Genomic DNA, 26,911 nt, shown 5'->3' with positions numbered 1-26,911 from the left:
TTTGAGGACACGGAAAGAATCTTGCTTTATTTCCTCTTGCTTCCTCCCTATATAGCTATTACCCACAGTGCTTTGCATGAGTTCTGTTGAGTTGAGGTGTGCATCACGCAATGTGAGTGGAGAGCACGGGAGACTGGGCTGGAAGCCCTGCTCTTGCTGACTAAGTGGCTCTGAGCATGTTACTCAACCTCTCTGGATCTCTGTCAGCCTCCTCCCTCCAAAATGGGCTGACAGCTCATGGGGTTGCTTTGGGGAAATGAAATGAAATGGAAAAATGCAGGCGACGCCGTTTACACTGTGCCTGGCGCACACCGCACACTCAATCAATGATATGTATCACAGCACCCGAGGGTGCTGCCTGGATAAGACAGGCGGCTGTGACGAGGAATGAGAGATAGCGCTGGAGACATGGAGAGACCACAGACCAAACATGTTCACTTCTTAGGGGATGATGGGACAAAGATAGATAAAAGCAAAGAGATATTTTAAGGAAAGTTCAGTACAATGGAATGGAGCCAACAAAATGAGTGTAAGGCTGCCGGGACAAGGGGGGAAAGGAACTGATTCGAAGCAGAAGCCTGGAGCAGTGTCCCAGAGGCTCTGTCCATGGTACAAGGAGCCCGGGGAAGAGCGGGACTCACTCAGCTCCAACTAGCAAAAGGCCAGTGTGGGCAGGGTGGCTAGGAGGGCCTCACTGCAAACCAGGGAGGCTGTGGAAGGAGCAGTAGCTGTCTGAATCCAAAAAGAGGATCTGAAAGCCAAAAAGGATGAATAATGCAGGCACCGGGCTCAAGGCAGGAGGCAGCTGTTCATTTATGGCATGATGAACACTTGACAAAGCCATGTGAAGAAACTACCTCTGATGCAGTCTGGGTGGAGATGTCTTTAGCTGGAGCCTGTGCCTCACTGAAGACCCCACCCAGGAGGGATCACAGAGCAGAGGAAGCAGGAGGACTCCGCACCCGTGGGTGACTCAGGACAGTGCTACCCTCTTATCCCGGGAAGTTGGAAGAAACTGAATGGAGAAGGCCTTCCAGTGCTAGTACCCTGGGCCTGTCTGGCAAATCAAGCAGGGTCTTTGTGAGCTTCAGCTCCAACCTCTGCAAACTGGATCACAACTTACTGGCACGTGGTCTTCTGTCTGCAAGAGGTGGCAGTCGGGAAGCTCAAATTCCGTGGGCAGATGTATTCGGAAGAGCACATCTCAACTGCAAAGGGCTGGGAAGTGAAGCCTGGGCCAGGACGAAGGTCAAATGGACATGCTGGCCAGGCAGCAGTCTCTGCCACATGCGAACAGCGCACAAGACATTTGGTGAGGAAGGACTGGGAAGAGGCACTGGAGAGATAAACAGATTCCAAGGATGTGGTGGGCAGGGCTCGGGACATTATCCTACCTTGGGGATAGCCTACCTTTGATAGGTATCCACTTCCTTGCCTTAGGAGCAGGGTGTGCTGCAGGGAAGTGGTGTAGTCAGTGAGACTTGACTCGGAGAGCCTGAGACACTGGGGAGCTCTTGGCCTAGGAGGAGGGGCGCTCTGCAGTGGAGGATGCTGGGAAGACAGGGTGAGGGCCTCACCACTCATGGCAAGCTCAGGCTCCCATAAGGCAGGTTCAGGGAACTTAGGTTCAGTGCAGGTCATCAAGGTAGGGAAGAAGGCAAGCGCCCAGAATGCACACTCTACACGGCAATCTCCACTTAGCAATCCTCCTGGGCCCCATCTTTATGGAAGAAGGCAATTTAGAGATGAGTAGGTAAGAAGTGTATCACTGCCTGGAAGAGTCTGGCCACAGTGGTGGAGCGGGGAGTTCTGGTCATCCAAGGAGGGGCCGGCCTCTGGAGGGCACTGACAGAGCCAGAGGAGTTTGTTTTGTCGATGCTGCAAAACAGTTCAGGGGTGGCTTAACTCGAATGCTGATGGTACTTCAAGGTGTGACAGACCTAGCCAACAGCACTTCCTGTGGTGATGGGAGTCCTCCCTACCTGCACTGTCTGGCACACGTGGTTACTGAGCACTTGAACTGTGGCCAGTGTGACTTAGACACTGGATTTCACATTGCATTCAATTTTTTTTTTAAAGATTTATTTATTTGAAAGACAGAGTTACAGAGAGGTAGAGACAGAGAGAGAGGTCTTCCATCCGCTGGTTCATTCCCCAGATGGCCACAACAGCCAGAGCTGAGCCTATCCGAAGCCAGGAGCTAGGAGCTTCTTCTGGGTCTCCCAATGGGCAACAGGGGCCCAAGGACTTGGGCCATCCTCTACTGCTTTCCCAGGCCATAGCAGAAAGCTGGATCAGAAGAGGAGCAGCCAGGATTAGAACCGGCACCCATATGGGATGCCAGTGCCTCAGGCCAGAGCTTTAACCCACAGTGCTGGCTCCTGCATTCAATTTTAATGAATGCAAATCTAATTAGCCACATGTGGTTAGTGGCTATGATACTGGACAACATAGGCATGGCTTCCTGTCCAGGGGGAGTAGGATGGCAGGTTGTCTGTCTGTAATTTTTCACTAAAACTCCCCATTCTCTGCCTGTTACTACTCAAGGGCTCTCAGCTCCAACCCAGACTTGCCCCATAGATGAGCCCTGGTGGGTAGCTGTCTGGTTCTACCCTGGGGTTTGGCACACTTCAATCTTGAGGATTCCCACGTATCCCTGTGGGTCTCTGAGACTGATCAGCACAGTGTGAGGAACAGAGATTGGGCAGCTGGGAAATGCTACTGAATCTTTTTGGGCTTGGTTCTGGAGCTGCAAAGAAGGCTTGGATGGAGCACGCACCGTCTGCCCTTGGTTTCAAAGCGCTGGGCTTCAGTCACTGCTCCTCTCTCCATAGGAGGTTCTGAGCCATCGAGGCCCGGCTGATGTGGCAGCATTCTGCAAGTTGCTCAGGCAAAGTGTCACAGCTCGAGGCCAGGGAGTCTAATTGCATCTGCCACTCGCCTGCTCCGTGCCCAGACTGTCTAATGCCACTCGCCTGCTCCGTGCCCAGACTGTCTAAATGGGAAATGCTTTGATGTCTGCTGTCCTCGCACCTCCCTCCTCTGGCTGCATTTTGAATCTAGCACATCCCCTCTGCTGCCTCCCAGACCAGTTTATCCAGCTCTCCTTCATAGCCTGTTGTCATTGTCTCCTCTTCTCTTACCTCTTCAAAATCTTGAATGAGAATGTTAGCCACGGACACCACTGCCTGTTTCTGTGTCCCCGAGGGACTCTGCTTCAGAGCTGACCCGTGAGCCCCTGGGCTTTGCTCCATGCTCAAGGCTCCTCCCTGCTCACCTCTGGACAGGCAGGACAGCCCTGATGCCTTGCCATTCTTTCTTTCATCTTCTCCACTGCTCTCCTGCGGGGGGAAGCAGGTTTTCCTCCTCTCTACGGGACACAAGGCTGGTCGGTCCCCAAATAGTGTTTGGAGGTAGAGAGAGGGAGAGGTTTCCATAGGAAAGAGAGGGAGCACTGTGAGGCTGCAGGGCCCGTGGCCCAGAGTCCACGTGGGGTCTGGCTTGCTTCCTGACCCCCTACCCGGGGTCAACCTTTCCTCAAGCCCAGGCTTTCCTCCCAGCCCTGAAGGCTGCCCCGCTCTCTCCGTATGCCTGCAGCCATCCTCAAACTTTACCCAAGTCCCCTGCCCCTGGTCTCAGCAAGTCCTCCAGGCCACAGAACAAGGCACCAGAAAGTGCTTTCTAAATAGCAAAGCTAGCTTCCTCAGCTGGCGTTCAACCAGGAGAAGCCACGTTCAGCTCGAGCACCAAGATTGTCAAGCCCAATGGCAAGAAGCCGGATGAGTTCGAGTTGATCTCCCAGGCACTCCTGGAGCTGGAAATGAACTCGGACCTCAAGGTTCCACTGAAAGAGGTGAACATCATGGCTGCCAAGGAAATCGAACTTGGCGGTGGCCGGAAAGCTATCACACACTTTGTTCCCATTCCTCAACTAAAATCTTTACAGAAAATTTAAGTCCGGCTAGTTTAGTGGGAAACATGTTGTCTATATGGCTCAGAGGAAAATTCTACCTAAGCCAACTCGAAAAAGCTGTATGAAAAATAAGCAAAAGCGCCCTAGGAGCCGCACCCTGACAACCACGCACGATGAGATCCTTGAGGACTTAGTCTTCCCACGTGAAACGGTGAGCAGGAGAATCCGTGTGAAACTGCACGGCAGCCGGCTCCTACAGTTCCACCTGGACAAAGCAGAATAACGTGGAGCATAAGGTAGAAACTTTCTCTGGTGCCTCGAAGAAGCTTACAGGCAAGGATGTTAATTTTGAGTTCCCAGAGTTCCAGTTGTAAACAAAAATGACTACATAAAGATGGTTCACAGTAAAAATAAATAACTAAATAGCAAAGCTAATGGCAATCTGCCCCATGTGACATTCTCAGGTGGGCCCTCAAGGGCTCCCCACGAGAGTCTGGACTCTGCAGCCCACACTCTAGCCACGCCAGGAGGCCCACCCTTCGCCCTCTGGCCCACACTCGGAAGGCCACGTCCTCTGGGCTTGGCCGAGACTGTTCCCAGTTCCCTGGGAGCTGGCTCCAGTTGACCCATTGCTCTGCTGTTTAAGAAGTGTCCATGCACAGCATCACTCTCCCCTTCTGCTCAGGAAGGCCACCTCTGGGAAACCTCCCGTCTTGCTCACACCAGCCAGAGACGCTATGGCAGGCCCTTCTCGGTTCTGCCAAAGCACCTACCTGAGGTTTTTCCCAGCTGTCCCTGGACCTACCCCACACCCAGCAGCCTGCCCTGCCTGCTCATATCAGCCAGTTGAGCGGCATGAAGCCCTTCCCCCTTTCCCCTGCTGCCAGTCCTGGGAAGCTATCTTCTGCCTGAGGCCAGATGGGAGAGCTTACCTAGTGCTCATCACTAAGTGTCTGCTACTGAGAGATGCTCTTTCCCACGTGTGGCCTCTGCCCCCGCCCTGTCCTCACAGAAGGATGGAGAGCCAGGTGGGCTGGCGCAGCCTCTTTGACAGAGCAGGTGTTCCACACATAGTTGTTGCATGATTCATTCCCACAACTCAGCTCCCAGGACGAGGCTGGGCTCAGACTTAAGTTGTGTTGTTGTTTTGTTCTTTGTTCTTTTCTGCACCACACACCAGCGCAAAGGAAAGTCTCAGGCACAAGTGCAAGCTGCTTCTCCTGCCCACTGCACCCTTTCCGAGCTGTGACCAGCTCACTCTCCCCGACCCTGGACTGCGCTCTTGGGACCCACTTCCCACGGCCTCCCCCACCCGCGGGAGCAGCCAAGCGGTCTTCTTCCCGGATGCTCCTTCTGTGCGGGGCTGTAGCAGCGGCTGCTCTGCCGCCGCTCTGCGCTGGCTCCACCAGGGCCCTGCCAAGCCGCCTCCTCCACACCTGCTGGCATACCTGGCCGGGTTCTCAGCCTCCCTTGGGATTGCTTTCTTTGGTTCCAAGTGGGACCATCTTTCCCTTTCTCCTGGGAAAGCACATGTGTGGTGCCCGGGAAGTCGCCAGTTTCCCATGCAGCTCTTCCTCTCTGCCCTGCTTCTCTCTAGGTCATCTCCTTATACCGTCCTCAGCCCAGCTCGGAGCGGGCCTCCAGGAATCTCCGTCGGGTGGGCGTGTCTTCCCTCCCTCAATCACACCGTGGATTCCTTGAGAGCAGGCTCCGCAGCTCAGTGCGGCCTTGGAGCCTCCCACGGGCCCCATGTTCTCCCACGGTGCCTCCGCATTGATTACTCAGCAGCGGAGGCTCATTAAGGAGTTTGCGGGACTTGGGTTCTCTTCCTTAAGGCAGTGTTTCCCCAAGTATGTTCTCTGAATGGCAGGATATTAGCATGAGAGCCCTTCAAAAAGTGTGTAGAGGGCAGGCATTTGTCACAGCCACGAAGATCCTGCTCGGGACACTTGAATCCCATATGAGAACGCCTGGGTTCAAGACCTGCCTCTGCTTTTTTTTTTTTTCTTAGATTTATTTATTCATTTGAAAGTCAGAGTTACATAGAGAGAGAAGGAAAGGCAGAGAGAGAGAGAGAGGAGAGGCAGAGAGAGAGGGGTCTTCCATCTGCTGGTTCACTCCCCAGTTGGCCACAATGGAGCCAGGAGCCAGGAGCCAGGAGCTTCTTCTGGGTCTCCCATGCGGGTGCAGGGGCCCAAGGACTTGGGCCATCCTCCACTGCTTTCCCAGGCCATAGCAGAGAGCCAGATAGAAGCAGAGCAGCCGGGACTTGAACCGGCGCCCATATGGGATGTGGGCACTGAAGGCGGCAGCTTTACCCGCTATGCTACAGTGCTGGGCCCCTGCCTCCACTTATGATCCAGCTTCCTGCTAATGTGCACCCTGCAAGACAGCAGGTATTGACTCAAGAATTTGGGTTCCTGACTTCAGCCTGGCCCAGCCTTGTCTATTGCGGGCATTTGGAGAATGGACCAGAGAGATCTTCCTTCTATTGGTTCACTGCTAAAAATGCCCACAACAGTCAGGGCTGAGCCAGGCTACAGCCAGGACTCCATCTGGGTCTCCCACATAGGTGGAAGGGGCACAGCACTTAAGCCATCATCTGCTGCCTCCTAGGATTCATTAGCAGGAGCTGGGTCAGAAGTGAGGACTCAAATTGATACCCCAATATGGGAGGCTGGCAACCCAAGCTGTGGCTTAACCTGCTGTGCCATAATGCCTACCTCTTCCATGAGCTTTTTGCAGGCCTGCTATATATGTTATAGGATAAAGAGACCCAGGATCAACTAACACACATTTCTTAGAGCTCTAATATATTAAAGTACATTGTGATTCTCCAAGAGGAATGATACGAGGGCCCAAGACCCACCTGGGTTAAGGTCAACATACGTGCCTCCCTCCCCAAGTACTCAGCATGGTAGAGAATGTTAACTTGATTAGGGAAAAGACAAGGGAAGAGCAGCAAGTAATGTCAACTCCACAAAGATGCCCCCTGGATCCCAGGGCTCACCCAGGTAATGCCAAGTGGGAACCTCACTGGAGGAGGGAACCCAAGTCTCCTCATTCTCGGGGCTTATCTCCTGCTCACTTCAGGGGTGATGGGTGATCATCAATATCGTAACCAAAAACTTGCACTCAGATCCCACACCCCTGGCCCCAACAGCCAGATTGCAGATAAAGGGGTTCTTCTTCTTCTTCTTTTTTAAAAGATATTATTTATTATTTATTTGAAAGTCAGAGTTATAAAGAGGCAGAAGTAGAGAGAGAGAGAGAGAGAGAGAGAGAGAGAGAGAAAGAGAGAGAGAGAGAGAGGTCTTCCATCCACTGGTTCACTCCCCAGATGGCCACAACAGCCAGAGCTGAGCCTATCCAAAGCCAGGATCCAGGAGCTTCTTCTGGGTCTCCCAATGGGCACAGGGGCCCAAGGACTTGGGCCATCCTCTACTGCTTTCCCAGGCCACAGCAGAAGAGGAGCCGCAGGGATTAGAACCGGCACCCATATGGGATGACGGTGTCTCAGGCCAGGGCATTAACCCACTGCATCATAGCACCAGCCCCATTGGTCAGAAAGTTTGACCTCAAGGCTAACGCTAAAGCTTGCATTCCATGCTTTGCAATGTTAGGACTTAAGATGTTAGCTCTAAAAACATAAAAAACAAAGCCTACCTCATAAGCAAAAACAAACAAATGGAAAAACACTAGTTTTAGGTTATGCTACACAGGTGCTTCAAAGAGACCATGAAAAATACATATTATTGGAAAATAACTACAAATGATTTCAACTTTTTTTGCACAAAATTCATCTTTTTTTTTAAAGATTTTTATTTATTTGAAAGACGGAGTTACAGAGAGAGGCAGAGACAGATTGAGAGGTCTTCCATCTGCTGGTTCACTCTCCAGATGGCCGCAACGGCCAGAGCTGCACCAATCCAAAGCCAGGAGCTTCTTCTGGGTCTCCCACATGGGTGCAGGGGCCCAAGGACTTGGGCCACCTTCTACTGCTTTCCCAGGCCATAGCAGAGAACTGGATCAGAGTGGAGCAGCCGGGACTAAACTGGCACCCATAAGGGATGCTGGCACTTCAGGCCAGGGCATTAACCTGCTGTGCCACAGCGCCAGCCCCCAAAATTCATCTTTTAACTTCATTTCTGACTTTTTTTAAAAGATTTATCCATTTTCTTGAAAGGCAGAGTTACAGAGAGAAGGGGAAAGATACATAGAGAGAGATCTTCCACCTGCTGGTCACTCCCCAAATGGCTACAACAGCTAGCACTGTGCCAGGCCGAAGCCAGGAACCAGGGGTTTCTTCTGGGTCTCCCACATGGGTGCAGGGGCCCAAGCTCTTGGGCCATCTTCCATTGCTTTCCCAGGTATATTAGCAGGGAGCTAGATTGGAAGTGAAGTAGCAGGGACTTGAACCAGCGCCCGTATGGGATGCTGGCATTGCAGGCAGTGGCTTAACCCTTTACACCATGCTACCCCCTCCATGGACTTTTTGAAGTACCCTCATATATGGTTCTACATAATACAGATGAAACATATTAATGTTAATCTTTAAAACTGAAAGCAGTAACTTGGTAAAATCAGATAGCTTTGCGTCCAAAGAACTGCATCCATGAGTTACTGGTGTATCAAGTCTCTTCCCTGTTTATCTCCCATTTTCCTCTTCTGCAACACAGGGGAAATTGCCACCTATTTCCCAAGGCTGTTGCAAGTAGCAAATTGACCTGGAATATGCGAAAGCAGCTACAACAGTGTCTGGCTCTTGGCAGACACTCAATAAATGCAGTTGAATGAGACTCTTTTGTAGTTTATAATCTAACAATGACACACATGAACACGCTGCAGATACACTGATTTTTATCAACTGAACGTAATACAGGCAAAGACATCAGCGCCTGTTTTACAGTCAGGTGGTAAGACAAGAGGGCAAGGCAGGTGTAGGCCTGATAACCAAGGGCCTAAGAGCACAGACTCAGCCACACTGCCCGGGTCAATTCTACTTACCAGCTGTGAGACCTCGCGATAGTTGCTCTGCCTCTTGAGGCCTGTTTCCTGGCCTGAACACTAGAGTGGTTGTGAGGGTTGTAAGAGTTAATGTAGACAAAGCTTAGAACAGTGACTGGCACATAGAAAGCTATAGAAGAGTCCCTGCCCCTCCCAGCTGTCCCTCCTCTGAACCCTTGGAGCACTCGTAAATGCCACAGAGAGGTTTAGATCACTTACCACGCTTTCGTGTTGTGTGTGTATAATTTTACCTCGCCCACTAGAGCTAAGCAATTTGAGGGCACGATGCTGTCTGCTTCAGCCCACACAGGGCTCCCACTGCACTGTGCTCTGTAACTGTGGAGTCTGTGAAGGAATCAATCAGTGAGCCAGGCACACCCCTGGGGTCCAGTTCTGTGGGGCGTGCAGGGCTGTGTGCACCCCCAACCCTGGCAAGCCCAGAGCAGAGGCCCTCACCCCTCCGGGGCCCTTTACTCCTCTGGGCCCTTTGCTTTCTCTGCTCCTCTCCTCTTGTCCTGGCTGCAGATGAAGAGCACCTGTGCTCTGCAGCGGCCGACCAAGGCCAAGGGTCCAGCTGCCACTCCTCACATCCAACCCGTCCACTGACACCAGAGACCTCAGCTCTGCCCCTGGCAAGCCAGCCAATGGAGGGTTCCAAAGCACCTAGGCATGGGCATGTAAGGAAAAGCCTGGCTCTCGCACTCCCACCTTGGCCTTCAAGTTCACAGGTGCTCCCCAGGTGCCTTTGGAGGAGGAGCTGCGAGGCTCTCAGCAGCTCAGGCTAGGGAAAGTCCCCTGGGAACCCGGAGCCAGGGAGGAACGGAGCCAAACTCCTGGAGCCTTGGAAGCAGGATTGCCTTCTCTCCTCTCCAGAGCCCTGGCTGACAGGGTCCAGCTCACACACTATCAGAGGGGAGGGAGCTCCAGGGAGGCCAGTGGCCAGCCCTCCAGGAGAAGTGGCCAGCAATGGCAGACGGTACTGTTCTCACATCTGTTCTGGGCTCGTTCCACATTCCCACCCTGCCGTTCTCTCTGCACGGCTCCTCCACTGATGTCCAGCACATGGCATTTTTCCGGAGGCCCCTGGCACGGCTGCCCAAGCTTGGGCACTGGGAACAGTCAGACCTGAGTTTAGATGTGGACTCTGGCAATGACTGTGTGATGCTGGCCACAATTCCTAACCTCTCTGGACCTTGGCTTTCAGTGTTACTGATGTCATGGTTCTGATTTGACTGATTTCACAATGTTGTTGGAACTGACATGAGCTAACCATGTTAAGTCGCAATGGTGCCTATCATGAGTAAGTGTTGAGTAAATTATTGTTGGCGGGATGCAGTGTGAGGTCTGGCGGACGCTCCTCCATTCTCCCTTTGTTCATGCAGCTGTAAACGAGCATCGGATGGCCCCGGGGGTGGCAGAGGAAGGCTGGACGTGGCCACCCAAGTTGCCTGGGTGTCCTGGTGGAGCAGGGCCAGGGAAGCGTACAGGCCGTGTGTTCCCGTGCACTCCGTGTCCCGGTGCATGTGCTGGGCTGGGGTGTTTGCTGAGCAGGCTGATCCATGCTCCTGCCCTGAACCCATCTCCTCTGGATCAGTTCTTTGTCTCCTCTTCCCCCACGTAGGATGCCAGCACTGCAGTCCCCCTTTGCATTTAAAATGCTCTTCTCCAGTAAAGATGGTGGGGTCTGTGGAGAGGGGCTGGATGCTTGGTTGGGAAATAAGCACAAGAAACATCACAAGACTGATCTTTACTACCACTCCATCAAGAGGCTCCGAGTAGAAAACCAGGTTCAGAGAGGTGACGTGACTCCTCCAAGATCACACAGCAAGAAAGCAGTAAACTCAGTTTATATTGACTGCTGGCTCCTGCGGACTCAGGCTTTCTGTTGGGGTACATACCCCCCCATTTGCTGGCTTTACAGTTGGCTTTGTTCTAGGCCCCAGATCCATCTCCCAGTCCATTTCCTAACTGCTCTGAGCTCCAGGAAACTGATGGCCACGGACGGCACGCAGGGCTTTCTGGTCTTCTGCTTTACAGTTTGGGGTAGATTACCAGGAGGCTTTGGCAGGAGATTGCAGCCCAGGAGAGAAAAGTTGGGGGGATTTTGTCCACCTCTTCCTTCTCCACCTTGCTTTTTAAAAATTTATGAATATTAAAGGCAGAGAGACACACAGAGGGAAAGAGTGATCTTCCATCACTGGTTCACTCCTCAATTGCCCACAACAGCTGGGGCTGGGCTGGGCTGGGCTGGACTGCATCCAGGAGCCTGAACGTTATTCTGGGTTTTCCACGTGGTTGGCAGGGATCCAGGTCTTAAGCCGGCACCTGCTGCCTCCCAGGACAGGCATTAGCAGGAAGCTGGGCTGGAAGCAGAGCCGAATCTCAAACCCGGGCACTCTGGCCAGGATGCAGACGTCCCAAGCAGCACCTCGATTACCATGCAAACCCCTGCTCGTCCTCTCCTCCCTCCTGCTGCCCGGGTTTGATTCTGACTACAGCTTCTTCTGGGAAGCCCCCTTGCACGACTTCAACTCTTCCTGGGTCCTGATAACATCATTTGCTCCATGCACTTCTTCAGGCCTAAGGCTGGAATTATCTTACTGCAGTTGCTAGCCCCCAGCCATCTCAATTTAACCTTGCTGCACCTCCACAAATGGTCCCTTCATCCAGCTCCCTTCACAATCCTGGCCAAGTGTCCCTCTGTTCCTGCTGGGACCTGACCAAGTCTCCTTGCATTTGTCTGAGGTTGCTCCTCTTGAGGTCTCTTGGAGGAAAGACCAATGACTTCTTTTCCTGCTCAGCCCTAGGTCATTCAAACTAATTAGTGGATGGCAGAATGGTGGCCAGGCACTGGAGGCTGGCTGTATGTCTGGTGCTGTCCCTACGTCTGTCCTCCTAGAATTCGGCCTCTCCAGAGCCATTGCCCCATCTTTGATAGGTGGGGTTCCACCAGAAGTTCTCTTGCTCCCTCCCATGTCTGACATCCCAAGTCTGTGAGCTGACACCCAGAGAGGGTGAGGGACTTGCTGCTGCTCTGTAGCAAGGCAATGGGGTCAGGACTTGAACTCCTGCATCTTTTTTTTTTTTTTTTTGACAGGCAGAGTGGACAGAGAAAGAGAGAGACAGAGAGAAAGGTCTTCCTTTTGCCGTTGGTTCACCCTCCAATGGCCGCCGCGGCCAGCGCACTGCGGCCGGCGCACCGCGCTGATCCAAAGGCAGGAGCCAGGTGCTTCTCCTGGTCTCCCATGGGGTGCAAGGCCCAAGCACTTGGGCCATCCTCCACTGCACTCCCGGGCCATAGCAGAGAGCTGGCCTGGAAGAGGGGCAACCAGGACAGAATCCGGTGCCCCAACTGGGACTAGAACCCGGTGTGCCGGCACCGCTAGGCGGAGGATTAGCCTGTTGAGCCACGGCGCCAGCCAAACTCCTGCATCTTAAATCAGTAAGTGACTCAATACAACTGCACCCTCCCATGCATCTCACACATTCTGCCCCTTTGCCTGCCCGGGTCCCCATCCTCTGGTCCGCCGATGGCTTCCCTCGCACAGGTTGAAAACTGCCATTGCCACCTGTGAATGGGGAGAAGCCAGGGAAAGGAAGAAGGATCTCCGGGCTCTCAAGGGCGAGAGTGGCCGCCTCTCCCATGGTATAAGCACCAAGAGAAAATACGCATCAGGCCCTCAGGGATCAGGCGCCCACCTGGAAGAAAACACCACGGTCGACTAGATAGATCATCCCCTCCGGACGCCGTGATCCTTGGACAAGCCCTGAGCCAATCCTGGCTCTGCACTGTGTGAGCTAAGTTACCTTGTACTCCCAAGTGATCCCTCCCTCTAGACAGATTACAAGAGTTGGGGGGAGGTGGGGAGCATAGGCTGGAGGTAGAGTGTGTGAGGCCCTGGTCAGGGGTTCTGGCCCCGACACTGTTGGGTGGGTAAACGCAAGGGCCAGTGCAGAGTCGTGCAGGGGACTGGAGAGGTGGATGTGAGGATGCTGAGGTCAGTCCCTGGGTGTGACCACTCCCCCATCAACACAGCACTCTGTACCGTTTAGATTTAGGAGGTCATGTCTTGGAAAGAGAAGCAGTAGAGCTGAGATGGGAAGCTCCCTGGAGAAAGTGATAGGAAATAGCCTGGCCCTGGGCCCGAGAGGAGCAGGGGAGCCGTCAGTCAGGGTCCCTGCCCTCCTGGGGAAAGGAAGGAGGCGCTCAGACAGCTGGGATATGCACAGACAGGCTAGGGAAGGGCCTAGGGGAGCCGCCGACAGCAGAGGGCAACCGGGGTGAAAGGGACGGGAGCAGAGCTGCAGGTACAAGTGGGGGAGACGCTGCTCCTCCATTTCCATCTGGGCTTTTGCTGTTTAACTAATTCCTGGCCCTGGGGCAACTCTGTGGCTTTCCCTGCTTGGCACTAGGGATGTCACTTAATTGCTGGAAGATTCTGCTTTGGGTTTTTCCTTCAGAAACTTTTTAAAGTACCCTCATATTTATCAAGTACTTTTTCAAGATTTGTTTATTTATTTGAAAGATAGATTGTGTGTTGGCCGGTGCCGCGGCTCACTAGGCTAATCCTCCGCCTGTGGCGCTGGCACACCGGGTTCTAGTCCCGGTCGGGGAGCTGGATTCTGTCCCGGTTGCCCCTCTTCCAGGCCAGCTCTCTGCTGTGGCCCAGGAGGGCAGTGGAGGATGGCCCAAGTGCTTGGGCCCTGCACCCACATGGGAGACCAGGAGGAAGCACCTGGCTCCTGGCTTCAGATTGGTGCAGCACGCTGGCCGTAGCGGCCATTTTGGGGGGTGAACCAACGGAAAGGAAGACCTTTCTCTCTGTCTCTCTCTCTCACTGTCTAACTCTGCCTGTAAAAAAAAATTGCTTATTAAAAAGAAAGATAGAATTACACAGAAAGAAAGAGGGACGGGGGTTGGGGAGAGACATATCTCCCATCTACTGGCTCAATCTCCAAATGGCTGTAATGTCTGGGACTGGTCCAGGCCAAAGCCAGGAGCCAGGAGCTTCATCCAGGTCTCCCACATGGGCGGCAGGGCCCCAAGCCTTCTGGCCATCGTCCACTAATTTCCCAGGCACATTAGCAGAGAGCTAATTCAGAAGTGGGGCATCCTGGACATGAACCAGCACCCATGTGTGATGCCAGTTTTGCAGGTGGCAGATTAACCTGTTATACCACAATGCCAGTCCCTCCGTTTTGTATTGAGTGCCTACTGTGTGCCAGGTATCATTTTAGAATTCCCACCTCATCTGCAACAATAAGCTCACTGTAGATAGATATACTGTGGGATTTACATTCTAACGTTTACATTTTAAAAAAAAGATTTATTTTATTTATTTGAAAGTGATGGAGAGAGAGGGAGAGACAGAAAGAATCTTCCATCTGATGATTCACTCCCCCAGTGGTGGTGATGATCTGGCTGGGAACTCCATTTGGGTCTCCCATATGAGTGGCAGGGGTCCAAGCACTTGAGCCATCTCAGGCTGCCTTCCAAGGCACATCAGCAGGGAGCTGGATTGGAAGCAGAGCAGTTGGAACTCAAACTGGCACTTACATGGGATGCCAGCGTTGCAGGCAGGGATCTTAACCTGCTGTGCCAGAATGCAGGCCCCTGAAGTTTACATTGGTAACCTGACCCTAACCTACCTGTGGTCTCCGTCTCCTACAATCTGCATGTCTAGCTCAGACTGCCCCCGAAGCCAGGCTCCTGCATTTCTGTGCCATAGCGCTTTTCCTTTGGTTGATGCGTCTGCCTTCTGTGTGCCTGGAAAACTCTTAGCCATCCTCGTGACTCAGCTTCAGTGTTACCACCTCCTGGGAGCCTTCCTTGAAAATCCTGTCCTGGGCCCCCTCGTTTTTGCCACATGAATCTCTCAGCGTGTGAGTCATGCTGCCTGGCAATGATTTGCTTATGCGTCTGTCTCTCTTTCTCCCTTGCAGTCAAGGACAACATTTTATTCATTTTTATATCCTCTATCTCCAGCATGATGTAGATGTTTAACGGATGTTTGAGTGTTTAACAAAAGAAGTGGTGGAAGACCCCAACTCAATGGAAAGCAGAGTCCACCTGGGGGAGCTGAAACCCCCCCATCTACTTAATCCCTTGCACCTGACCTAGCGTTGTGTGCTCCTGGACACTACCAAGGAGCAGCAGATGGGTAAATGGAGATGTTATGGTTGAACTGTATTGTCCTCAACTCCTATTTCGAATTCTCAACCCCCAGCACCCGAGAAAGTGACCTTATTTGCAAATAGGGTTGTTGTGGATATCATTAGGTAAGATGCATTTCTTAAAAAGATTTATTTATTTATTTGAAAATCAGAATTACCATAGAGAGAGGAGAGGCAGAGAGAGAGAGAGAGAGAGAGAGAGAGAGAGAGAGAGGTCTTTCATCTGCTGGTTCACTCCCCAGATGGCCGCAATGGCCAGAGCTGAGCTGACCTGAAGCCAGGAGCCAGGAGCTTCTTCCAAGTCTTCCAAGTGGGTGCAGGTGCCCAGGGACTTGGGCCATCTTCTACTGCTTTCCCAGGCCATAGCAGAGAGCTGGATCGGAAATGGAGCAGCCGGGCTCCAAATGGCTGCAATGGCCTGAGCTGGGCTGATCCAAAGCCAGGAATGCTCTGGCTTGTTAACAATCTCCAGTGCTGCCTGGGTTGCTGCTTCCCCTGGGAAATTTCCCCTCTGGGAAATGAGGTGCTAGATAATCCTTACCAAAGCCTGAGGGCAGGAGGGAGAGTCAAGGCCTTGGAGGGAGTCTGTGACCTCGGGGACTTCACAGTCATCTTAAGGTGAAAAAGCAATTCCAGTGTGTCCCCTGAAAAGGGCACGGACCTGGGATGCATTCTCTGAGCACGGCTGTGGGGAGCCTGCCATCTCTTTAATGTGCCAGTTCGAGCCTGAATGAGAGACCTTCCCCTTTGCCTGGTTGAAACCAGGCTGCACCAGTTACATAAGACTTGACAAAAGGTTTAGGAAAAATGAATGCAGACAGTAAATCTGACCACAGTACATGACTTTGCACACTCTGCGCACTCAGCGATGGGCTTTAAAGGCAGGATCTTGTACCGTGTCTTGGGTTGGGCCTTTAGAAATGAGGCCCCAGGGGACAGACAGCAGTCATCGTGAGAACAGGGAGATGGGCTTGGGCCTCTGTCTGTGCTAGTTTTGGGGGCCTCAGATTTAATTAAGGGAGATGGCAGGTTTCCCTGAATCATCACCCCTGCTCTCCTCCAAGGTGGTGGATGCTGTCTTTGCAGCTACCTTCCAGGAGGGATCACTACAGGGGTAATTCCTCTGCCTTCTGAGTTGTGACCAGAGAGCCTTCTTTGTCCCCATGATAGACTCTTTTGTCATAGGCACTTTGCAGGGGGGGAATCATCCCTTCACCCATCCACCCACCCAAACATTGCAGTCTTCATCCACAAACATGTTTGGATACAAAATAGTAAATGTAATAATCACCCAAAAAAACCACACCCTACAGGGCAATGAGGCCTAATCTCTACCAGTCTTGATTCTGCATTTGTAATCTGTACCCCTCTGCAGCTTGGTTAAAAGGGTGCTCTTTGCAGTCCCACAAATCTGGGTTCTGGTTACAACATACACAAGGTGCAGGATCTGAAATAATCTGATTAAGGTCTCTAAGTCTCAGGTGTTAACCTGCAAAATGGGGGCAATAAAAGGATTTGCTTCAGTGGACTGTTGTGTGCGTCTCATAAAATGATGCTTGCAATGAGTACTCCATCTGACACATCGTGTGTTTTCAGTCTCACTTATGAATGCACCAGCCTTGCCTTTCATGGTAAAGTAGCTATTTCAACATTTAAGAAACTTGCTCTACCAAGGTGAGTGCCATGCTTACCACATGGGATGTGCTTGACAAATTCTTTTTGAATGAATGAGTGAATGAATGAATGAAGCATATTTCCATCACCATTTCTGTCTGGGAAAGCATCCCTTGAGGTTCCTGACTGATGCCAGTCCCTGTAACAAGGTCACAGTCCATGCCAATATGTGATTAGGATAGAACACTTCACTGTCTGCCTTGAACCTCACACCTCTGTGAAATAATTACTAATATCCACAGTTCGTCCCAAAGAAACCAAGCCTCAAGGAGTTTTAATGATTTGCCCAAAGCAACACAGCCAGTAAGATGAGTCTCAGAAGCTCAAGTGCACCCTGGAACAGCATTAAGATTCCTGCCTGAGATCCAGTGACCTGACTTGAAAGAGCTCTAGGTACCTAGGGAGTTACAGAAAGCTATTCCGAGAACCTTGAGCTTAAGTCATTTTCAGAAAAGTAAAACAACCAAGAATTAATGAATGCTGGATACAATTAGCCATTTGTAGAAGAGACCCATTCTAAACAATACTTTGTAAATGTGTAATGAAGAGCTTGGGGAAACCCAAGTCCAAAAAAGTGACCAAAACTAAATGTAGCAAAAAGGAGTTGTGATCCAATCGATAACTCCTGCTCTGACTGAGGGGCGGGTGTGGCAGCTGGAGGTCTGCGGTCTACCTGGATACGAGGAACGGGTCATTCAAAGGCTGCAACCAGCCAGACTGCCTCCAGTTCCACCGCAAGAGACACCTTGGCTCTGTGGACTGCTGTGGACCAGGCATAGTTCATCACCATTTTCTGTCCCTTGACAAAATATGCCTTTGTTCTGTTCCCGCTAAACAGCCTCCCGATTGTTAGTTTTCCAGGTAAGCGTGATGCCAACAAGGAGATACTTTGCAGGAATTGTGCTACTTTTCCCTTGGGTTCTTCAGTCTCCTAGGAGATTGGTGATTGTAAGTCAATGACTGTTGAACCTGACCTTCTTGGAATGTGTGTATAGATCCAATGTCTGGAACTGCAAAGACACGCCAGGATCAGCCCCTGGTCCACACAGCAACGCTGTGAAAGGTGCTTCTCTCCCCCTGTCCACCGCCACCTTCACAGATGTCTGTAATGAAATCCCTCCATCCTTCTGCCTCTGGCCACCTGCCTGCAGAGCAGAGCAAGAGTCACAGGTCACTTCAGTGCGAGCACAGGGCTTCCTCGGCAGGATCAAGGGCTGGGGGACCCCACACAACAGGCTTGTTGGAAGAGAGCAGTGTCTCAGGTGTTCAAGAGTAGAAGGCAAACAGAAAGGCTCCACTCTTTTTTTTCCTACCCTTGGTAAGATATGCATGAATCTTGGTCTTCCCCCAGCAAAGAGCAGGAAGCAGGGAGGCGGCAGGTGGAGCTGGAGTCTGGGGGACATGGAAGGATTTGCGGACAGTGGAGGCTGTCTCTCGCCCAGGGAAAAGTCATCACAGGCAGGACGGGAGCCTTCAGATTCACTCAAGGCAAGACATCTTTCTTGTATCTCTTTCTCCCCTCTGGGATCCAGGGAGTGCTTGAGATAATTTACCATTTAATGTGGGCAGATGGCTTAATTAAGCTGAATCGAAAGGCATTTGCAGTGGCTCTAAGTGTGTGAATGGCTAGAGGGTGGGACCCTGGGAGCCACCTGCCAATTGTGTCCTAATCCTCCACCCGGTCTCCTGGACCAGGAGACCTGTGCCAGGCTGCAGAGAACCCCCTAGCTAATCTGCCTGCTTGGGAATTCAGGATCCTGGTTCCTCTGCTAGGGCAGCCCGGGCAGCCCCGGCTCACACAATGGGAAATGCCTCAGTTCTGTGGTCTTGGGGTGTAAGGACAGCAGCAGAAGCCAGATTAGAACCCAGGCCCTGCCCTCAGAGTGTTCATAGTTGGGTAGGGATACCCAGCTCCTGGACCCTTTACAGGCAAGGCCAGAGAGAGTCTATTTTACAGATGAGCAAACTGAGGCTGACACAGGGGAGGCAATTGGCTCCCATGAGCATCAGCACAGGCACAAGAGCCCAGCCGGCCAGCTCCTCTGCTATGAGCCTGTGTGTGTGTGTGAGTGTGTGTACACATCCGAGAGGGGGTGTGGAAAGCACAGCTCCTCTAATTCCTCCTCCCTCCACCTGACCTCCTTCTTGTCTTCCTCAGGGGCTCCTCCTTTCCTGTCTCCCCCAAACACGCAGTGGATTTCCAGCCTCCCCTCATTCCAAGCCTGGAGCTTCAGAACCTTCCAGAACAGGCCTAAGGGGCAGCCTCACAACTATTGCTGGGTGAATTCTGCTTGAGCAGCTCCTTAGCCTGTCCTGTCTGCAGATGGCAGGTCTGGGGAAGGGGAGAAGCAAAACAGCAAAGCAGCCTCCTCTCCAGGCCCCCACTCCAAACACCTTCAAGTGATTGCTTTGGCCCGGAGCCAGGGAACAGATGAAGTTTCCCGAACCGCAAGACAGCGTTTCTTGGCTCAGCAGCCACGTGACTTTGCTGGCGTAGAAACCCCCACCCCCACCCCAGGGAGCCTGGATCTAATGCCCGCAGGGGGCTCTGAGCAGCTGTCAAAGGATGATCGGGGCTCACAGCTGTTTGCTTCATAGGGGGGTTCCAGGAAGGCTAGGCTGGCTACCATCACCCGGCAGCTCTGGGCAGGGAATGTGACACAGCAGCTCCAGGACACAGCAGAGGGATGGCGGACACTGGTGTGTCTGTCAGGGAGCTCCAGAGTGACAGAGCCAACGAACCGTGTATCTACGTAGATATCTCCAAGGGGGCTCTGGGTGGCATTTTGGAAGTGGAGAAGCCTGACAACAGGCCATCCACAAGCTGGAGAGCCAGGGCAGTCAGCAGCCCAGAGAAGCTGAGGTGTGGTTCTCAGGGCGAGGCTTGGGCTGGGGAGAGCCTTGACTCTTACTTATTTTAAAGATTTTGTTTGTTTATTTGAAAAGCAGAGTTACAGAGAGAGAGAGGAGGTCTTCCATCCACTGGCTCACTCCCCAGATGGCTGCAATGGCAGCTGGAGCTGTGCCGATCTGAAGCCAGGAGCTTCTTCCAGGTCTCCCACGAGGGTGCAGGGGCCCAAGGACTTGGACCATCCTCCACTGCTTTCCCAGGCATAGCAGAGTGCTGGATCAGAAGCAGAGCAGTTGGAATTTGAACCAGTGCCCATATGGGATGCCAGCACTGCAGGTGGCAGCTTTACCCACTACGCCACAGTGTGGGGGCCCACTTGACCCTTTAAACCAAGAGCTTTTTTGTTGTGGAGGCATGTGAAGTCTGCACATGGCAGGCTGTTGAGCCACGTCCATAGATGCTAATGGTGCTGCATATTCCCTCACATTGCTACAACCCAAAATTCCTTCCGACACTGCCAAATGTTCCCTTAGGAGCACAAACCATGCCTCATCGAAAGCCACTGATTCAAGTCATGAATAAAGAAACCAAGAGCCTAAAGGGTGCTGAGGTCAAGGCAAGCTTAATTTCTTCTTGGTCACCCTCCCTGGAGGCTTCTTGTCTAATTCCCCCCACGCAAAGACGGGGGTCTTAGAACTATGCGGCTGGAGTGGTCATTCACTTACAACAGAGCTGTATAAAAATGTTCCAAGTTAGCCCGAATTTCGTCAGCAAGGCTTCTGCTCCGGTCCACGCCCCTCTCCTGGGGGTGTGGGGTCTGCGGCAGAATGTTGATTCCTACTCAGACCTTCCTGGAATCCAGTTGAGAACAGAATGTGCCTGGATTTAGAGATGGAAGCACTGCCACTCTCAGCTCCCATGGCAGTGCTGCTGACTTGGATGTCAGACTTCATAGATCTTGATATTGAAAGGGAACGAAGGACCTAGGTTTCATCCGGAGGGAAAGAACTCCAAGGCTGGTGACAGATGAGCTATCTCAGGGGCGGATGAGGTGACTGAATACGAAATGTGGCGGGCCGTCCATTTCACCAGTAAACCTTATTTTCCTTTTTCTTATAGCAAAGAACATCCCACTGTTAATTTGTTAGAGCCCTGAGTTGCCCACGGCATTAACAGTGGCGCAGAGAGTAGCATTACATTTCTATTATCTTCCTAATGCAGGCATCAAAACCTGCTCCCGCTATGCCATTGCACATTTCCAGCTAAAAAGCAAGCAATTTCAAAGGCATTTTGCTGGCCCTGGACATTTTTTATGATGTGTGTTCTGTCTCGACTTCACTTATATTATCACCCGTATCAAGTGAGCCCAAGTCCCTGGGATTACTGAAATAGTGGAAGGAAATAGCCACATTTAGATGTTGGAAGGGGGTGGGGTAGAAGGTAACCCTGGTGCAGGTTCCAAAGCCTTTGCATTCTGTAAAACGCAGCTCTATAGCTAATTAAAAACTGTCTGTCCACATTGGCAAGTGCGTCTGACCTCTATGACCATTGACCCATCCTGTTGAGAACTTTTGGGAGAGCCACCTTGTACCAGTTCTCTTCTGCAGACTTTCCCATGCAGTTCCACATTTGTCACTCTTGGATTTGTTTTTGGCATTGTGACATGATACACTGCTCCTGCATGAGACATTAAGCTGTTGGGGCTCTTAGGACACTTGTTTCTGTGATGTTTTGAATACAGAATGTCCTGCTCACTCTGCCTGAAGAGGATGCTTTTGCATTTAGACTGTCTCGTGTTGATCAGCCTCCTAAGAGATTGATGATAGATCACAGTTGACATGAGAAGTACAACTTGGATTGCAAGACTCAAGAGTTGGTTGCAGGAGTGGGCACTGAGGCACAACAGGTTAAGCCACTGCTTGGGATCCCTGCTTCCAAGCTAATCAGCACATCCAATCCAGCTTCCTGCCAATGCACCTGGGAGGCAATAGATGATGGCTCAAGTGCTTGTGCCATGTGGGAGACCCAGATGGAGTTCCTAGCTCTTGGCTTCTATTTGGCCTAGTGCCAGCTGTTTTGGGCATTTGGGGAGTAAACCAGCAGATGGAAGTACATGCTCTCTCTCTCTCTCCCCCCATCTTTCTTGCATTTACTCTACTTTTCAAATCAAAGGATTAAGTCTTTTTTTAAAAAAAAGGATTGATTGTATGGTATCGAGACAGAATTTGGGAGGCTGGAGTTATGTTTATGCATTTAATGTTCAATATATTGTGCCATAGCGGCAGATACCTACATCTGTACTGTAGAAGAATTCCTGCCAAGGAGGCAAGGTACCCGCGGGGCCTCGTCGGGCTACCTTTCCTGACAAAACTAGAGACACTGATGTGCATGCTCAAAGTTTGCCTGGACACCATGAAAATCACCCCATTTCCAGCAACCCATTCTTTACGTATAAAGGCCACAAAGCACACGTTCAGTTTTTCCCGACGGTCAAGTCCTCAGGAAGCATCCATGTTTCCTGGGTTGGTGCTAGGAGAGTCTCGGGCCTTCCCGACAGCTGGTGCTGACTCTCTGGTCTGGGTGACTTGCTCAAAAAACTCAGAGCTTCCAGTAGGCTTTGCAATGACTGGCTCTGCTTGGAGGAGTGGTTTTATCCATCAGCTCCAAGACCACTCACCTACACCCACACCCAGGGGGAGTTTGCCTGGAGTTCTGCCCCAGCATGGATTTGAATGGTTGTACTCATGTTCCTCACCCCTCCCTGGCCTCCCCTGTGACCAGAAGGGAGCACATATTTCCGGAATTTGCTGGTCAGGGCCAGGGTCTACTCCCTAGGGTAGACATGAAAGAGCAACCCAGTTCAAACTCTCTGGTCGACTCTCCAGTCACTTCTGAGTATCCGGTCTGGTCCAAGTCTCAGTGGAGGGAGAAGGAGATGACAGTGCAGGGTGTTGTCATCTCAAAGAAGGAACTAACACAGAGATAAATAATTCTCAGGAAAAGTAGTCCATAACTGTCAGTTGTAGTAACAGCAAAGTGCCAAAAATGTTTGTCTCCCTCATTAAAGAGAAGAAACTGTGTCCTGTTTATCTGTTCCCTCTGCATCAAGCTTGGGGTCAGGCCCCTATTTGGCCACGATAAATGTCTGTGGAACGAGTGAAGGGGCCGGCTGAGACAGTGGACAGTTCTCTCTGGGGACCACAGCGAGCCAATGAAGGACACTCTCTAGTTCTAACTAGATGGCCTCTCTCTGCTCCCAGGACACTTCAGTGCCACAGCCGAAGGTATCTGCCTTCCTCTCCTCACTCGGCTTCTTCCTGGTGCTTCCTTCCACCAAGACCCGTCGTCATGGGAACCGTGGAGATTTAGATAGACATCACGGCCAACTCAAGGGCCTTCCGTTGGAGACTGAGCAGCGATCATTTCTATAATACACAGAATCAGATTACATGAAGATAAAGGCACGGATTTGGCAGATGCGAAGGACAGAGAAGCACTCGTGTCAGCCAAAATAAAGGAGGTCGCTATTGTTAGGTCATGGGACTCTTCCTGGAAATAAAGTGCAGCCCAGTCTCTTGGAAACCGGACCCGGGGAATCTGACCTGTTGGAGCGTAAGCTAGACTGACTCTCTCTCTCTCTCTCTCTAAATGACGAGACATTCATTCTGAGACATTTGTTCACTTTCCCACACCACCAGTCACGGCTTGTTACCAGTGAACCGTCATGAGTGTGAGTGGCTAAGTCTCACGTTGCCTTGGGAAAACAGCACCACTGGGAGGCTGTGGCATCCTTTGGAGACTTCGTCTTTGACCCTCGCACTAAGAGCTCCTGGTTTCAGAGCCACACGAGCCCTCTTTGAAATGACCCAAGGCCCTCTGCCTTTGGTTCTTCTTCTCCGTCCCCCACCCCTGGGGCTCTTCTGTTTGCACATGAAGGGTGGGAGGGGGACACTTCTCGGACTGCTACTTACTCAGGAGGGCTCCATCTCCTGATAACTTCAGCTGTGTATAGCTTTTGGCTGGTGGGCAACGTTCCCAACTCTCGGTAACTCTGGAACCCTGAATGGATTCTGTAGAACAAGCTGTACTTAAAATCCTTGAGAGGATAGCTCTGCTTGGTTCCTGACCTGTCAGTAGATTGTTCAACATTAAGATAGGCTCTGATTCTGGACCAATCAGCTGTAGCTGGGAGGGCGCACGGAACAACACGGCAGCTGAACCTGTCCCTTCGGTGGCGCTCATGGACCGAGACAGATCCCAGAAAGGGAGGCAGGCAGGACCAGGAACCCCAGAACAAACTGGTCCGTGAGATTTTCAAAGATTCACAGCTTTACAGAAGACTGTGGCAGGAAGAGGGACTCTGTCACGTGGTATCAATAACTTAGAAGAACATAGGGTAGTTATGGGGTGATTGTGTGGTCTAAGCTTCAGGTCACTCTTAGCCTTTTCTATGTGAGCAGAGCCAGCGCCTCCTCAGCCCCTAGCCACCAAGAGTCACCCACATGTCAGCTGGCAGCAAGAGGGAAGAGTCCCAGAGCATGTGATAGGGCCAGTGTCCTCTGCAGCCCCCACCCTGCCCACCTTCTGCCGCATCTCACACAACAAGCAGCCCTGCCTGCAGCATTTCCTGCTTCTTGGCCAAACGGGACCTAAAGCTTCCGGGAAACAGGCAGCCCACATTTTGTTGGAATGGTTTTCAGAAGAAGGAGAGAGCTGTCCATGGGCACCGCTCTCTCAGGCCTAAACCCCCCTAGCCAGAGACCACAAGAGGGCAGGTAGTTTGGAAAGGCAGGAACCAGGCCAAACACATCTGGGCTCAGACAAGTCTGCCCTCTCATCTTGAGCCTTCTGTTCTTGAACTAAAATTTTCTAGATGGGATTTTCCTGAAGAACTTCCAGGAGCTTAGATTCAAAATTGCTCCCAAGGGCCCAGAGACCTGGGTTCCAGTCTTATCTAACAAGCCAGGTGGCCACGGGCCAGTGCCCTTCCCCCAACCTCCCCTCTCAGGTCTCAGCTCTCTCCCCTGCGGAAAGCGGGGGTTTGCAGCAGGTGACCTGTACGGTTCTTTTCTTCTTGACCATCCTGACCCAGCCTTTCCCAACCACATGGTCCGCACTGAGCTGTCCTCGCCTCGCGCTCACGGCCATCCCGCCTCCAGAGGTTTAATTTCTCTTTGTTCAGTTTCTCCAAGGTCTGGGCGGCCTCTAGCACCTGCCAGTCCACACAAGTGCAGCCAAATGTCCCTGAGTAGGAAAGCCACTTGTTGATTGTGTCTGTTTGTTTCTGCCCCTCTTCCAGAATTGCAATGCCCGGGATCTCTGCTCTGCGCCCCGGCCTCCTGACAGATCCTCCAGGAGAGCTCCATTCTGTACCCCGGTGTCCAGATCTACTGAGGAGCTGCTCTTCCATGCCAGTAGATTCCTCCACTGTCCCAGGGTGTGTCGCTCTGCATGGAGGCCAGTCCAAGGTGCCTTGGGGTGGGGAGGCCAGGCCAGGCCAGACACCCTGTGGTCAGGCCCTCAGAGCTCTGCCTACCTGCTGACCTTGATGCCATGGGGTTGGGTCAGGAGATCCAAGTCAGCTCCTGCAGGCTCCACCTCCCTTCCTGTGCTGCCCCACCGCATGGCGCTTCTGTGGGCCTTCCTCACCTGAGCTCCTTTGCAGTGTTCCTTTCTTAGGTTTGCCCACTGGTCTTGGTTGTGCTCGCCTCCTCTGCTGGGCAAATTGTCTCTCTTAGGAAGCCCAGGAGCCACATCACGGGGACAACTTGCCGGACTCACAATGAGTGGCTGGAGACAGGCCCATGGGGCCGAGGGGCTGCTCTGAGGTTATCAGTGAATGCTCACCCACTTCCTGAGCTTTGACTAGAACCTTCTAGGCATAAGCAATTGTTCTCCATTAGAGTTCCCTCTCTGATTCCCTGAGAGGAAGGTCCTCTTTGCACCCAGTGTATTCCCAAGGGAATGAGACTAACGCAGCAGGTATCACTCTAAGAGAAAGGGACCAGAGAGGACAGTCTGAGGGTGGCATGAAGACAGAGGTAGAGCAGGTGCTAACCCATGACATGAGGGGCAGGCAGCACAGTGCTTTCCCAGGTGGGAAGGAGGGGGCCTCCGTAGCCGTGGCCTCTGGAAGCTGCCAGGCCACCTGGGAAGCTCCATTAATTCGTTCACATATGTGAAATCTACGGAGCTCCCACCCTGATGTATGCTGTGTAGGCAATAAAGAAATGAACAAATCCCACATTCTGCCTTCTAGAACTGCCGTTTGAGAGAAAGAAACACAAAAAAAGCTCATTAAAATACTGTTAGAGCACGTGCTTAGGACAGAGGGAGAGTGTGGTGGGGACTCTAGCAACATCCAGCATTGGTCAGGATGTGGAGCAACTGGATGGATCTGCCACACGTCCCTGGCAGAAATGCAAAATACTGCGGCAATTTTTGGAAACAGTTTGGCATTTTCTTAAAAGTTAAATATACACTTACCTAGCAACTCAGAAATCCCATTCCTAGGTATTTTCCCAGGAGAAATGAAAACACAGATCTCCATAAAAACCTCTACATGAATGTTTATATCAGGTCTCTCTTTTTTTTAAAATTTAAGATTTATGTATTTATTTGAAAGTCACAGTTACAGAGAGAGAGAAGAAGAGACAGAGAGAGAAAGATCTTCCATCCACCGGTTCACTCCCCCAGATGGCTGCCACGACCAGGACTGGGCCAGGCCGAAGCCAGGAGGCAGGAGTTTCCTCTAGGTCTCTGATGTGGCTGCAGGGGCCCAAGCATTTGGCCCATCTTCCGCTGCTTTCCCAGGTGCATTAGCATGGATCTGGATTGGAAGTGGAGCAGCTGGGACTTGAACCAGAACCCATATGGGATGATGGCACTGCAGGCCATGGCTTAACCTGCTATGCCACAGTGCCAGCCCCTCAGCTTTCTTCATAATTGCCCCAAACTGAAAATGACTCAAATGTCTTTCATCTGGAGAATGGCTAAACAAATGTGGTGCATCCATACTTTGGAATACTACCTAGCATTAAAAAGAAATGGACCACAGAGCCATGCAACAACAGGACGAATCGCCAAAGGATTCCTCCAGTGAAACAAGCCAAGCTCCAGATGTGACATTCTGGAAAAGGCAAAGTCTGAGAGGAGGAAGAGAAAACCAACCCAGAGTGGCAGCTGCGAGAGGCCAGGGTTGAGAGCACAGGTGTAAGAGAGGACATTTGGGGGTGATGGGACTGCTCTGTCTGTGGTTACACAGGCAAGCATGTTTGTCACAAGTCTTAGAA

The 26,911-nt window shown here is 51.8% G+C and overlaps 1 pseudogene; it reads left to right on the top strand.

The window, feature by feature from the left end:
* Nucleotides 1-1,745: 1,745 nt before the first annotated feature.
* LOC133759170 (small ribosomal subunit protein eS7-like) lies at nt 1,746-4,287 on the top strand (annotated as a pseudogene).
* Nucleotides 4,288-26,911: the final 22,624 nt, after the last annotated feature.

The sequence above is a fragment of the Lepus europaeus genome, chromosome 5, assembly GCF_033115175.1.
Source record: "Lepus europaeus isolate LE1 chromosome 5, mLepTim1.pri, whole genome shotgun sequence".
Lineage (NCBI taxonomy): Eukaryota > Metazoa > Chordata > Mammalia > Lagomorpha > Leporidae > Lepus > Lepus europaeus.
Note: the sequence above shows the minus strand (reverse complement) of the source record. Positions and strands in the feature narration are given on the sequence as shown.